Source organism: Pezoporus flaviventris, unplaced genomic scaffold (genome assembly GCF_033815535.1).
Source record: "Pezoporus flaviventris isolate CSIRO_AGI_PZ_B2104156 unplaced genomic scaffold, CSIRO_AGI_Pfla_v1 ptg000005l, whole genome shotgun sequence".
NCBI lineage: Eukaryota > Metazoa > Chordata > Aves > Psittaciformes > Psittacidae > Pezoporus > Pezoporus flaviventris.
The window spans coordinates 3,285,915-3,300,790 of NW_026892553.1; the positions used below are offsets into that span (position 1 = coordinate 3,285,915).

Sequence of the window (14,876 nt, forward strand, 5' to 3'; positions counted from 1 at the left end):
AACAATATTTACCCACAATGAGCGTGCAGCAATGTATATCACAGTGCGTGTTTTTTAGGGAAGCTGCAGTTTTCAAGTCTGACATGTAGGACTCTGAGGCTTAGCAGTGACTTTTTATTTTATAAAAGCATTTTAAAGAATTCTGTTATAAAAACAAGAAGCAAATGTCCATGACAAAAAGTCAAGCAAAAATGAAATGAAACACGAATGACCCAATTTGGCTTTCTATGCTTGCAGTTGCAGCTATCTGTACTACATACTACATATGCGGTATAAAACATACCATAACTGTGTATAGGTGTTATGGCCTCATCTATAATCCCCATGGAAATTATGGGAAGAAAAGGTGAACAATTTTGTACAAAATTAAAACCAAAACGAAACCATTGATCTGACTGCAGTTAATGAATATTTTAACTCTGACAGCAGTAGCAAAAGTTAGGATGAGGATAAAAGGTGAAGAAATTAAGTTTCCTTATTAAATATCCTCCTCATACATAAATATATATATATAAAAACAATAAAGGAATGGAGAAACTGATGAGAGGGGAAAACCGCGGCAGGCATAAAAGAGAAACAGACTCCTTCACAATGCTACAAACTTAATTCACGTTTTCAAGGTGCTGGCACCATGAGCATCTTTTTTATTTACTTGTGAGCGGTCTTACTCTGTAAGGAATTTTTACAGCTGCTCATTTTGGACAAAAAGCCCAAACTACTTGACCATTTGCCCTGAGGATCTTACAGCAGTAAGTGCTATCCAAGATACTCCATCTGACACCTCTTTATTCAAAGGTACCTCCATTTTTTCCAATCGAACAGAGCAACTCTAATTAAATTTAAACAAGAAGCTAAAGTGAGATGAATGGTTTATAGGAGCTTCATGCTTCCCTACATTGATTAATAGATAAAGAATTCATACCTCCACCAAATTAGTTTACAAACCCTGCTGTAATTTATTCCTTGTACATGATGATCTGTAAGCACAGTGCACTCTAGTAGGGCCTGAGCTCCAGCTCCATCTAAATATATTTTGTGCTGGTTGGCTGCACCCACCAGGTATTTACATTCCACAAATCTTTTCTTTATATTCAAAATTTCTCAATATGGGTTTCATTTTAAATTAAACTAGTGGTGGTTATTCTAGCATAGAATGCCATTATTTGTGAATCAGGCTTGCAATGTGAGCAGTTGCATCGGAACACGCTGTTTCTTGGTGCCTGAAGAACTGCTGTGCTGAGTTTTGTTTTTCCTTTTGTTTTCCCTGATGTTGTCCTGCTTATTGCTCTGCTCTGTAAGTGAGCAGCAAATGCAATTTTCTTTCACATATGGATTAAGTTTTGCTAGAGCCATGCATTTGCCACTTCACAATCAAGCTCTTTAACCCACAAGCTGATCCACATGATGTCTGACTACTTGTAAAGCAGAGCATTACAAGAAGGTGGCACGCCAGAGGCTGCACCAAGTATTGCCTGTCTGTCCTGGGCAGGAGCAAGCCCCAGCCACCATGGACCAGGCCAGAGCTTTAACTGGGCTCTAACTTTTGGACACGACACTGGCTGATGTCATTTGTAAGGAGTTTACTTTTCAGACTTGTGGGGTTCAGGCTGGGGTGTGGACCAGCAGCTGGTAAGAGATGTATACAGGGCTTAATCTCATTCTTCGATTACTTTACAGTTCAATTTTGCAAGGGGCATCCAGCCCTTGAGATGGATATCCTCGTGTTGGAAAAACAGAAATCAATAAGTCTATTCAGAAAAACATAATTTCATTTTGCTTCTTCACCAGGAATTGAGATACACACAGCTCTCGTCCCCACTCTTCCCTGACTTAAATATATCCTGTGTTATATAAGTAATTGTTTTGAACCCACTCTAGGACACAGTCAGAGGCATGACTCCAATAACACATCATCAGTAAAACAAAGCAAAACAGTTTAATGTCCCTGCTGGTTTTGTATATACACTCTTAAATGAGCAGATTCTCTCATTATTCACCCTGATCTGGTCATTGTATGCTTAGTCACAGCTGTGACAACAGGTGCCCAAGCATCTTTCTCCTTCATGGTACTGCGTTTTCTCTATAGAGTTTGTTGTCAAATTCCTCTGCTGCCTTTCTCTGGTGGCTTTGCTGTTTCCTCTCCAGCTCTTCCCCGATGCAACTTCATAATTACCCCTGAAATCATCCAGGGCTGGCTGACTCTGGATGTGACAACCATTCATCTTAAGCATCATCTCTTCTTTACAAGTAGTTCTTCATCCCATCACATGAAACCAGTTTATCCACCAACTCTGGTCATGCTTTGCTTGCCTGGACCTTTTTTGCATCTTTCTTGATACATTCAATGACCACTGTTCCTAACTGCAGCGCACAGCTATGTGTTGTAGAATAGACTTTGGGACTATGCAGCAGCTAGAGATTGATTCCTCTATCAAACCAGATTATCTCCTCCTATGCCAAATGGCAGCAGGAATCTCCAATGACTGGTGGATTTCCAGATGGGCTCTTGTTCAACACTGTATTTAACATGAAAATTCTTTGAAATTAATTTATGCCCTAAGATATAATTTATATTTATGTACCATTTATATATTTTTTATACAATTTATATACATTTATGCCCCAAGATATAATTTCTTCACTTTTGTTTCTCTTTAACATCCTTCAATAGTAGTTTGAGGTTCCCAAAATTGACTGCAGAACTGCTTCCCTCCTATTTCACTCCTCTAGCCGCATATTTACGTACTGCATTTTCCCACTGAGCTTAGCACTCATTTGGGATCTTTTACTGCTGAAAATCCTGTGAGTTCTTAAATTATCAGCACTGTGCTACTGAGCACTAACAAAGTTTATCTGATACAACAGCATATCAAACATTTTTAGTTCTGTAACAAATGTTTACTTAGCTGGAAGCAAATCTCCTCTGATATTAAAGTACCTCCAAATAAAGAGACCATTTGATATTATTTTTTTGCTATTGTCTTCAAAGAATATAGTGTAGGTTGGATGCAAAATATACACAGTTCAAGCTCTTTTATGTTTTGTTGATATCAGAATTTAGGGCCTGATTTTCAAACTGCTATAATCTATCAGTCCTGCTGATTTGCAAAGGCTGGTGGGGGAGAAACCAGACTGAAAGCTAGCTATGCAACCTATATCAGTCCCCTGAAGCACTGAAAAGATTGGGCCAAAACATTAAGGCAAACACTTTCTATAATTTTACTTCAATAAAATTACAAAGGAGCACAGAAAATATCCAGCTTTTGAGTCACAGAACAAATAGATTCAGTACAGTACCAATAACATTTAGTTTGTTTTCTCCCTGAAACGCCACAGTTAGGTGTTAAGACATGCATTTATAGCTCAGGTTTCTTCCATTTGGGATCAGGACTTTTTTTTTCCCAATTCACCCTTACAGTACTGCCTTCCCTGTTCTATGGCACAGTATAATATCCCTACAGAAATTGCAACCACTTGCAGTCGATAACAAAGTATAACAAATCTTTAATACGTTGCCACCATATTTAACACAATTTATTAGCTGACAACCAGAAGTAGAGGCAGTATCATGTATTCATCTAGCTTTCTGTTGGTCACCTACACTTTAAAGAATTCATTTTATTTATTATTAGGCTTTGCAGCATTTTGGATGTATTAATTAGCATGTTGAGCTAAATTGAATTACTTAAATTTTTGCTGCCATAAAACTAAATAACGGATTCATTCATCTCTTATTTTCCCTTTTTCCCCAGATTACTCTGAAGGTAATGTAATTATTGCCAGGGTGTGTGGCTTGACACCTCCCAGGATGGGAAGTCTCCCAGGCTTGCATTTGCTAACCTAGATGGAAGCAGTTCATCTGTTCTGCTATGGTGCAAGTCTGCCTGAATGCAGGCACATATTGATCTTAAAGAAAATATAAATCTACAACAGATGCAACAAAATTAACAGAGGTGAGCAGTGATTCAGGGGAAAAAAAATCAGAACTCCAAGACCGTGTGAAGCAACACCAGCAGTGCAAAGAACGTCAAGGAAAGGAGCTTAGCCACAGCTCTTTTTTTTTTACCTTGTTCTAATTGCTTTAGTTCATGGCTTTAATTCACTTACTTTCTCCAAAAATCATTGGTCAGAATAAAGGAAACCTTGATTGCTGTCTGCCAAGCTGACTGGCAGGTATCACGTCTCCAAAGGTAACGGGACGCAGTCTTTCCCATGGGGCAGAGAGCAGGAGTTTTGAGCTGACTCCGTTTTACATGGCATTTCTGTAGCTGTAAAAGCTCCATGTTCCATATTGCTAACCTCTTTCTATTCGAGGATCCAGGAAAGGTGGCTGTGTCAGCTACCCAACCTGAAGTTGAAGACTTTTATGAGTTAGGTGACATTTTAGAGCACAATGACTACACAAAATCCTTATCAAAGACTGTCAGAGAGTTGGAATTACTGGTGGTTATCAGTCAATAATTGTTAGAGCAACTGATGGGTAAGCGGTAACCCTTCACATGCAATTCTTCTGCGGGAATGAAAAAAGCAGCTGGAAGGAATTCATAACAAGAACCTTGCAGAGCTGAAAGAAATCTAATGTATAAACAGATTATTATTTCCTGTGGATATCGATGATAAATGAACTGGATTGTGGTGACATCTGGGAAATAGCACCACACTCTAAGCCAGCTGAAATCCCTGTGGCTCAAGGTAAAAACCTCTGCTGTAACTTGTAAGAACTCAGTACAAAGAAAGCTCTAAGTATCTGGGTCACTAGAAGTACAGAAGTTTAACATTCCTCTTACACACTTTTCTTTCAATTAATCTTTCCTTTGGGTTTTCAGTGCAATGAGTCATTGATTATTACGTGGAGTGCTTTATAGGGTAAATTAATTCATATAAGAGAAACATTAAGATGTGTTAAGTAGCCAGATAAATAAATAAAACGCAAAGTGAGTTGGTCAATCGGTTGCAAGTCAGCCCCAGGGGACTCCCATTTCTGTAAATCAGCTACTCAGTGAGCACTACCAATACCTGTGCTCCTCTTTCCTCATTTTCCTCTTTACCTATACCTACAGCTTTCACAAAATATGAAAAATCCGCATAGAAAAAGCAAATATAACCAATAATCTGTTCCTCTGTTGAAAATTAGAATATATAATATTTTAACATATATAATAATATTATTATAAGAATATATATAATAATATATATAATATTCTAATATATATGTTGAGATGATAGCTAATTACATGAGAACATGCAAAAAATAACTTTTCCATTCAACAAAAACCTCTGTTCAGTGCATGGTCACTCAGTTCAGCATAATAAAGAGCATTTTTAAAAAGAAAACAAAGCAGTAAAAGTAAAATATGTCCATTTATGGTTAAAAAGAGAAAAAGTTGATGTTTGGAGAAGCTGGTGGTACCCATGAAATTAATTGTAAAATTATTCTATGGGCATGGGACAGATCTAAAGATATTACCTGGCTTTTCACAGTGCTCCAAAAAGATTAAACTCTAACGAAAAAGACATTGAAACAAGAAACATGCTCAGTGCAAACAAGGATGGAAAAGGAGCTACCTTCCTCCTTGATACATCTCCCATTCTTCTTTAGCCTTGTACATATCAGTATGTTTATGTAGAAAGCCATTAACCAAGCAGTCAGCAAAGAGTAAGTTTGCAGCTGGCTTTCAGAATTACACACAGGGGAAAACTACCCTAAAGAAACAATATAATTCCTCATGACATTACCTTGAGACCAGTCGTGCTGTGAACTAGCCTGAATCACAGAAGATTTTGCACCACTAAAAATATTTAGGAGATGCCGGGGTTATAGTTTATGAAGATCCCAAATTCCCTTAGTGTTAAACTGTATAAATCTAGAGTAAATGTTGCCTCATATTTTGACTGTACATGGAGCTACAGCATATGTGTATATCTTGGCTCCTTTGCTGGTTTTTAACATCGAGAAGGGTTCCCATCATTGTGAGGATGTTCACATCGGTCTCATTTTGTCCCTGCAAGACATGACCTTTGCTGTCTACAACTTTGGAAACTGAATTTTAGATGTTTGCCAGCAACATGCCATGAACATCCAAGCAGGGAAAGGTAAAAACCACCTCAGTTTGCAAATATATATTCTTCAATTCATACTGCAGAGAAAGAAGAAAAGAAGAAGATACCTTTATAGAGGAAAATATTCATAGAAATCAGAGTCTAAGCAGAGGGAAATGCTAAATTCAAGAAATAAATTAGCCATAATATGCACTCCGATCTAACCTGGAATGAGCTATTAACTCATTTCACACTGCAAACCTTCAGGGGCAAGAGCCACATCTTCCACAATGGGACTTGCACAGTCAAATTTAAAGCACATTAATGGTATTCACCGAGCACTGGTACCATAAGATGGCCTTACCAAGCAGTCTGAGCACTGGTAGAATAACTTATATCCATGTGAGTTCCTTCTTACAGTAATGAACATTTACCAGGCTATGTAGAGGTTGAATTAGAACCCCCTATTTGGAGCACAGTATTTAAACATAGCAAGGAGCCCTTTCCCTCCCTGGAGATCACTGTTTTCCCAAGCAAATGGATGGATTATAATAAGCCATTGTGTATTATTTTCTGTTTGTCAATGACCTAGTTCCCATGCTGTCTGCAATACTGAAATGGGAAACTAAAGCTTGGGGGTTTCTTCAGCTGGAGTAACTCAGCCCTGCTCGCTGTGTCAGTGCACAGCAGGCAGAGAGCATCTCCCAGTGAACACATGAAACTCAGAAAGTTTCATTTCTTGGCTTGAATAAAATGAGAAAGAAAGATACCTTCCCAACATCAAACAAACAGGTGAGTGAGAGCATCTTTACAAACATGAATTCTGAGGTGACTTCAATGACAGAGGTTGGCTTCTTTGACAGCTCACAAAATTAGGGTGCATTTCTGAGAAGAATGCATAGATTTTCCTTCTTGACTTGGGACTGATGAAGTTCAAATGGCTATTGACATAGGGATTTTTTTTCCAGGTTTCTTTGCTTATTACAATTAATATAAGCACGTGGTGAGAATCTTCACAAAAGAGCTGCATTCTGCCTTATTATTATCTTGGCAAAATACTTTTTATTTCCTTAAAATTGTGTGTTGCACACTGATGATCCTTGCAATGCTTTACAGATAGTGCATTTCTACATCACTTAAATCGTACATTATAATTTATAGGTTAGTTATTTTATTTTGGTGTCAATCAAAATCGGAAACTGTATGAAAGAGTTTAGATTAGAAGAAAGAGATTTTTCATGGTAATCTTTAATAAGGGAGTGATGATATTATAAGAGCTATTACACAAATAATAATAATAATATCTAATTATAAGCTTGTTCCTGTTTATTTAAATGTTCCATCTTGTGCTTGTTTGTAAAAAGTTAATAATTACATCGTGGTTAAACTGATGTAAATAGGTGAGTCTGCTCTGGGTAAAACCTGCAACACTGAGCTGCAGCGCTACCTAATCAGCGAAGAGTGGATACTGAGATTTCAGCCTTTTTTCTTGCAGCATACAACACCCTTCTAAAGAGGTATTTGATGTTTTGACCAAGTAAGTCCCATAAAACTGGCAGGGTGGACGACACCCAAGCCCCGCTCTAGCACAGACAAGAGGCTGGTTTTGAACGAGTACTGCCTCTGCAGAGGCTTCAGTACTGGTGTTGCTGGGTCAGCACAGACAGCAGTACACACAGCAGCAGAGGAGGAAGGCAGAACATCACTGTAATTTCCTCCTAGGTCTGTCTTGCCCTTACCTGACCAGGCTGGAAGCTTCCAGCGGTCCCCAGAGCATACATATATGATATTGGTGACCCTGCTTGGCACCTACCAGCTCTCCTGCCATCCATGAGCTAAAATACATTCAAAATCTTTTTAGCTAAACTTTTTATTTTTACGACTCCTTTCCTGTGTTTGTCACTGAGATCCTGCAACCCACAGGGCAAGAAATGAGCTGCTGTAAAGAATCTCTGTTGTCCCCGTATAAAAGTTATTCTTGAGGAACCAACTCTCAAAGCATCAGGAACCCCAAATGTACCAGCGTGCTCTGACCCCACAGGAGCACAGTCATCCTGACTACTCCTCCTGAAAGCCTCCCAGCAGAGGCTGGGACAAAGCACGAGTCATTAACTCCTGGAGACTGCACAAACACAACTACTCTGTTTGCTGCCCATACCACAGTGGTTAAACACTGACACTACTTACTACCTCCCTCATGCACAGCAGACCTCTGGCAGCTGTTGATAAATGCGATTTCAGGATGGGCTGTGTTAGATCACAGGTATTTGTACTTGTAAAGCCATCTCCTGTGGTAGCCCAGCCATCCACGGCCATATGGACCAGTGAGAGCACTGCTGGTTACATGTGTAGGTGGCCCTTTGGTCAGATTTGGCAGCAGCACTGCACTGCAGAACCCCCCCATACACACACACACTGCGCAGAGTCAGCTCCATAAATCACACATTACCATGCATAAATCACACACCACCATGCATCTCTCTCCAGCAATCCAGAGGCTGTCCAGCTGGACCACGGGCACAGATCATTCACCCCTTCGCATTGCAGTGGTGGGCAGCAGGTAGCAATGCATTTTGGCCAGCACAGGATGCTAAATGCTCTCCATGGTAAAAGGACACCCTCAGAGCAATGCAGGGCATCAGCTCAAATCATCTCAAGACCTAAATGGGCCCTGGTCTTTCCACCACCTTAGAGGAAGTGTAGGGGAAGAAGTCCACCTCAATTGACATTGGATTTTCTGCATAGAGAAACCCAGGTGCTTGGAAAGCAAACTTTCTTCTTCCTGAGAAGAAAACACCTCTTGCACACACCTCTTCCAGCATTTTGCCTGCTTAGAACAAATTGCTGCTGTGGTGGTTACTTTCCTGCAGAAACAAGCAGGTTAGCCTATGTGGTTTAGAAATAGCATTTGCCTTCTTCCCCACAGATGGCAAACTCCTTGGTTTCCGCCACCACTAAGCATACAAATAAATCAAGATATGATCTGCTAACATATTCAAAATTCTGTTTGGCCTGAATATTTTTTTTTTTAGCTTCAAACATCAATTTTGTTTCATAATGAATACATGCTTCATCTCATAGCATTTCATTTTTCATACATTTAGCAAAATGTTTAACTGGTTCCTTTTTTTTTTCCAAAGCAGCTTCATTCCTACCCTAAAAACATGCGAATCAAAGACATACACACTTATATAATGTGAAGAATTCCCTACCCTTGGTTCCATCGCTAAATTATAAAATATTCATAATATCTACATTTTTTCACAAAATGGATTTTATATCCTGACTTTTTTTAATGAAAATCACATTAGGATACAAAATTCTACAGGCCTCTCTGTGCAGCTCTTCCCATTTTTATTTGCCCCCCTCTCTGAAGGAAAACTTCCTAGCACCCATCCATGTGCTCCGCATGCCAGCATCCTGATAACATCGGTGAGGCACATCCAGCACTCACTTCCTAAGCTAATGCCCTTTGCAATTCTTGTCTGAACAGTTGTTAGCTGAAGACAAGAAGCCTTATTTCTATTCATTCCCTACATAATCCACCTTATGAATTTACACCTCACCTACCCGCACGTTCAAGGACCCAGAAACACAAAATATTTCCCACTGTGTTTTAAACCCACATCCTCCTGGATACAAGATAAGAGCTTAATAGCTTTGACACTGCACTGTTTTCATATTCATGCATAAGTTATGGATACAGCAACAGATCAGCTCTTCTTTGTGCTTCTCATTGGCTCTGGTTCGCTGCCTTAAACTGTCTGAGTCAAGGCCACGTTTTAATGCCATAGACTCTCTATTCAAATACCAGTATGACCACATTTTAAAAGCCACCCTGTACCACTTCATTGCCGCAGATGTCCTTTACATCTGGCAAGGCCCGTTTCTCTGCATGTCAACAGTAATTCAGTTTAACAGCTGTCTCTTTTGACAAGCTTAGTGTCAGACTCTAAAATGACAGGGTGACAGTTTTCCTTTTCTTTAACAGAACATAGTGCAAATTAACCATTTGAATGCAGGATCACTGAACGCCTCCCGAATACAGTTTTCAGAGTCAACTGAATAGGATTTGGGAATTGCTGGTATTAACAACCAACGCTAAAACCTGTAGGGTCTGACAAATCAAGGCACTTCTCCTATAATTGAGATTCTTACCTGAAGTCTAAGTGTTCAACAAGCAGTAAACCTTAAATTGGGTTGAAATAAGCGTCGGAGGTAAACACTGGGAATTTGCAAACTGGGATGAGAAGTACTTTTCCTGCATTGCAGACATACAAAGAATTTTCTGTATATTTAGTTAGAGTGTGTGTTACTACAGCAGCTAATGGTACTGTGTGTGTCAAATACCACGTGTATTTCAAACGGCAGGCTGCACACACACGTTTTCCACAAATGCCAGGAGTACAAAAGCACCACAACAGAATTTCTCTAGGGCTAAAACTGGGCCTGAGGTAATACTGTGCATTTTAGTGATTGAAACCTTTAGCATGAAAACCAGCTTGTGGACAGCAACAAAGCGCCACCATGATTTCTGAACAACTTGCAAATGCTACAAAGACACTGCTTTAGTCTGGTGCAAGAGCGAGCTTTATGAGTCTGCCTCTATTAGGCTCACATAAAAGTGAATTAAAAAAATATAAACATTACACTGTGCATATTTAAACCAAATACTGAAGTGAGTTGTATGGTGAGCCACTTCATTATGTCAATGTTATACCATGGCTGCCACAATGAGGAGGAAGGATATCGCCCTGGTTTGGTTCTTGTTCTACTGAAACCAATGTCAAACCTCGAAGCAACTGCAGTGGGACTAGAATCCAGGTCACACAGTTTGTGTTATTTTTAAAGAACTATAAAAGCCTTTCTGTTGTTTGTTCCTGGGTAAACAGTTACATCTAAAGCCCTACAAAAATAAGCTGGGTTTTAAGGATAGTACAGAGTGTAACATTGAAATGCCTTTAGTAATAGCTTTTGTTCGCTTATTAATATGTTGCCGTAAGCATTTGTATGTGATACTCATTGCTGTAACACCTGAGCATCTCATAATATTTAGAAAGATTCACACTCAAACGCCTATTACTACCTCTAAAAGGTATGCCCATTTATATGAGCAGAAATAGAGACTTCTCATTTCTCAAGTTCATAATACAGCCAAGTTCTTCCCCTTTTATTCAGCTTTTTTTAACACAGAATTGGTCATGACCACAGAAGAAGTCATTTATTCTCAACCACTCCGTAGCCAGGCCTCTCATACCATTAAACTTGTGTGTCCCTGTTCTGCAAGAGCTGGGGCAGAGATGCTGATGGTGCTGACCTCCCTATTGACTCCCTTCTTATACGAACATAACCTGTTCATTTCCATAGCCCACGAATTCATGCTTCCATAGCCAGACATGAGCCTCTGCAATTCATATTTTATTAATATATCATGAAGCAAAGTCAGCTGCAAACACATATTTTTAGTGCAACATCAACCCCATGGGAGAGTGCAGGTTGCTGGGTTTCGAGGGCTAGGTTGCTATTAGTATCACACGCAGCTCAGCTACACAAGACATATATAACTAAAACACTTAACCTCCCCAAAATCTATCATACACCTGAAACACTAATAATTCTATAATTTAAGCTAAACAGAGTACTCTTCGGCTATAAATTTTATGGCTACTCTCTCCACCTCTTATGAAGTGTGAAAAGAGGCTTCATATCTGTCAGTCTTTTCTCAGAAATGACTTTCACTGATTACTTAAACTTTCGTTAAATAAGCTTTCCACAAGCTGTAAAAACAGAACACAGTAGGGAAAAAATTGGCTCTCTTTTAAAAGTGCTGTAAAGTCTCTTTTTGAATGAGTAATTAGAAATGTGTAAACTCTTTTATGGATATGTGAGAAGCACACACAAAAAAATTGACATTCCATGCAAGTATTTCTGTGTGCTATCAAATTTCATTGTATTTCACAGAGACCAAAACTATAGAGACCCAAAATACACATACATTAGTGGACATGGGTTATCTGCCAAGAAGGAATTTACATACAGTACAAGTAAAACATCCTAATTTAAATCTATGACAATGGATACTCACATTCTTAAAGAGAAATCAGAGTTGTTTGTCTTTCCACTCATATTTATACAGATTGCAAAGCTGTTGACAGAGCACGATTTGAGCTGGGCCTTTCCAACTGCTTACTGTTATTTTTATTGCCATTGTCAGATATCTTTTCCGTATTGAGAACTGAGCTTAGATGGTCTTCTGATTTCCCAAACCCATACACAAACACAAAGAGATGCCATGCAATTCCAGGGGTCAGGCAGGGAGCAGGCAGTGAGAAAAATGGATTCCCACTGCTGGTCCTTGCCTCCTTGAAAACTCCCCAGATCTTTAGTTAAACCAACACACTTTTTCACTTTCATTTCTACATACACACACAAGCGGTCCATCCAAACCAGACTCTGCAGATGCTCTGCAACCCCTTGTACCTTCATGACTTCGTGTCCCTCTCCCTCTGCTTAAAACTCACTTTATTTGTGCTGAAAACTTGCTCTGACTTTAAGCCTCATGATCAGCTCCACAGCTGGGGGGGGGGGGCACAAGTATCTATCTAAAGAGATGCAAAAGAAAACTATAGACAAAGGGAGATGGGTGCTACCCCTGCGTGATCTCCTACCTCCCCAGGAAAGGGAACAGGGCATCACAGGGGCACTGAAATGGAAAACCTCCCCCCTCCTAACTGGTAGGATGTTTGCTTGAAAAGCTGCTGGATGTCACGCTGTGTACACGTACTGTGCACTATAAATAGTAATGTCTTCTATGCTCCTCTCCATGGAAAAAAACTGCAGGAGGGGAAATAGTCTCAAATCTGTGTAGTTTTCAAGCCAAAGAGAGCCAGCCTCATTCTCTCCTCAGTGGGGAAGCTGTAGGTAGGGGCTATGCCCCTCCAACCTGGCAGAGTCAAAGGAGCTGGATGAAAAGCAGGTCCCAGCTAATGAATCTGGGGGTGAAGAACTGCTCCCCACCTGCTCTCCAGCCTCCCAGTCCCAGTGGGTCCCACAGCCATTAGCCTCTGCCCTCCATGAGCAAACCCAGCCCCTCTCCAAAGAAGACGACTGCCACTACGAAGGGTTTATGTGGCATCATTAAGCAGGTGGCACTAAATGCCACACGGCTCCTTGCTCCCAAAAGCACCTGTGTTCAAGCGGACTGCCAGGCACTGATCCCCCTCCAAATTCCATAGATTTCCAGCATGGAAATGGTGCTGAGAACTCCCAAGAAGAGCAAAGAGCTCCGCGGTTTGAGCTCCCTTCTCCCACTAAAGATATTAATGCCGTTATTCCTATTTTCTTTTAATTCCCAAGAGAGTGATTCAGACCCCACCTGCAAAGTTCAATAATCCTGTTGACAGCAGAGCAACACCATCATTCCTGCTCCCCACGATGCTGCTCCAAGCAAGTTCTCTGGCAAAGCATTCACAGGCACAATTTGGTGCCAAGTCAGTTATAAAACCAACCACAGCATGAATGTTTTTGAGTAGAAGAACAAAAGTATGAGAAAGGGAAAGGCTTCACACATCTTTAGTGTGAAGAACGTATTTAGTGCTCCAAGAAGCTATTAGATGGGGTGATACAGGCAATTTATTGTTTTGTCAATACCTTTTATTTTGATTTAATAACTTACAAAACCTACAGTCTATTTGTCGCACAGCCTCAACTTTCTTTACACAACCCCACTTAACTTTCAAACACTTTAACTTTCAGGTCAAATCTCTGTCATATTGATAAATGGGTCTATTTAAATTTTTATCAGTGAAGAATTCTCTCTGGTGTCTTTTTCACTATCAGATTTCATGCACAAAATAACAGGATACTTACTGGTTTTTGTTGTCCAGCACACACAACAAAATGAGCCACTATAGAAAGCGCAGATGTCTTGGTGAAACGTCTGTAATTTGTCTTCAATGGTATCATTCCTACAAGCATTTCACATAGAGAGAGGTACAATACTTTCAAGAACGATGTGTAAAAACAGAGGGCAGAAAAGCCTACTCTAGGATATATATGGAAACTGCAGTCTGCCTCTGTTCTAACAAGTAAAAAAGTCAAACTATTTTACCCTCAAGAAGCATTACTGTGCACAATATAGAGGCCTTGAGTGAAGTTTAATCCTATTTGGCTATCTGACTATTACTTCATTAACCAAACTAAAAAAAATGCTGCAAAGTCAACAAATTTTTAGATATTATTGTAAATAATCACCTGGTTTTCCTACTAATAATGAGGAAAAATATAATCCTTATAGCCCTAAGCACACTATATATGTTTAACCTTTACTTTAAAATAGGATTAAATGCTGAACACTGTGGCTACTGTAAAGATAGTAAAAACAGATATTGCAGGAATATAACAGTGTTTAATGACAAGTTACAGAGTTCTACTGAAAGAAAAGCAAGAGCAAAAAAGGTTAAATAAACAGAAACCATAGTGCCTCCCATCTTTCTTACATTGACTTTTAGTAACTATGAAATTTCTGTTAGACATGATTTGATTTCTCAGATCTGTGCATTAAATATTTACTTCTAACTGTAAGCTTATATGAGACCCAAACAGAAACTAATTAGCATTATTAATGATGCAAGAAATGTGATGCTTAGTCCCTTAAGATTTGTAATAAAGAAGAAAATGTTAGAGATTTACTTTCTTTTTCAAAGGCAAGTTAAAACAATAAAACTTATTTAATTAACAGAGACTCTATTTATGAATTAGTTGTTTCTGCCAGCAAGAATGTTTAAAAAAAAAAGTCTGAAATGAGGCTGAGACTACAAAGAGTCCATTTTCAGCTT

The 14,876-nt window shown here is 39.4% G+C and overlaps 1 long non-coding RNA gene across 1 annotated transcript in view; it reads right to left on the minus strand.

Annotated features, from left to right (window-relative positions):
• Positions 1–6,026: 6,026 nt before the first annotated feature.
• Positions 6,027–14,876, minus strand: part of LOC133265315 (uncharacterized) — a 70,256-nt gene continuing 61,406 nt past the window's right edge. Inside the window, exon 3 of the long non-coding RNA XR_009741921.1 lies at positions 6,027–6,137. This is a non-coding gene — a long non-coding RNA (uncharacterized LOC133265315). The remainder of the gene's footprint in view (positions 6,138–14,876) is intronic.